Source organism: Hibiscus syriacus, unplaced genomic scaffold, assembly GCF_006381635.1.
Source record: "Hibiscus syriacus cultivar Baekdansim isolate YM2019G1 unplaced genomic scaffold, ASM638163v2 tig00111334_pilon, whole genome shotgun sequence".
NCBI lineage: Eukaryota > Viridiplantae > Streptophyta > Magnoliopsida > Malvales > Malvaceae > Hibiscus > Hibiscus syriacus.
Genome location: NW_024063062.1, coordinates 612119 through 613164, shown reverse-complemented (window position 1 = coordinate 613164; position 1046 = coordinate 612119). Strand labels below are relative to the sequence as shown.

The 1046-nt window shown below is 36.5% G+C and overlaps 1 non-coding gene across 1 annotated transcript; it reads left to right on the top strand.

Moving 5' to 3' along the window:
* Positions 1-290: 290 nt before the first annotated feature.
* Positions 291-372, top strand: TRNAS-AGA. Its single transcript has one exon. It is a non-coding gene; the product is annotated as a tRNA-Ser (tRNA).
* Positions 373-1046: the final 674 nt, after the last annotated feature.

Sequence of the window (1046 nt, the reverse complement as noted above, 5' to 3'; positions counted from 1 at the left end):
AAGAGAAAGATCCGCCAACAACCGTTGTTTCGTCGACTGTAACTCTTTATCCAAATCAGAGATGGTGAATTATCAATGGTCAACGAAATAATCTCATTACCTTCGACATAAGGTAAAAACTAAAGTTGGGCAATTAAAAAAACGGTAGAAACTAAGTCCAAAGAAATTTAAAAGTGTAGGTAGTGTTCTTAGAATTTTACCCAAAGAATTCAATTAATGTCTTAAAAGAAGACTTTCTTAAGTACGCTATGTTTTAGCGGGAAAAACAAAAGAAATGGCCAAATGAAGCCGTAGGCGTGCCGGAGTGGTTATCGGGCATGACTAGAATTCATGTGGTCTCTGCCCGCGCAGGTTTGAATCCTGCCGCTCACGATTTAATTTTCTTTTGGATCTTCATATTAATAGTAAGTTGTTGCTTCATGTTCAAGAAATTAATATTCCATGGCAAGAAAACAAAAGTCTTTTGCAGACCTGGGAATAATCCAACAAGGTGGCAGCTGAATCTTATCTCAAGAAAAAATACAGAAATTGGCTTCAAGCTTCATCTTTCATGTTATATATCCTCCATATCATGCCCTCCATACAAGTAATCTTCCATTTTCTCCCAACAATCATCACTGACATAAATACAAGAGTAGACACCAAATCCGACTGATTTCCTCCAAGAACATAGCACCAGGGACAGAGTTAGGATCGTTGTAGTTGATGCAATTCTATCTCTATAATGTTGGGCATCATGAAACTTCTAAATTACATATGATTCAGGGAACTTGATATTTATAATTTTGAACGTTTACATGTTCCATAAGGTGGGTATACTTCTTGTTATATCTTATTTGTCAAAACACACGTTTTAGTTCGGAGACCGATTTTTATATATTTTTTATTATCATTTATCATTTATTATTATTATTTTCGTTTGCAGGATACAAACCCGAAGCTGGGGCCCGAATTACAAATAGGCCCGATCAGATAAAACAAAAAAAACCCGGTTATAACCAGTTGACCCAAAGCCCAAGATCCGACCCGATTCGGATTTCACCCAC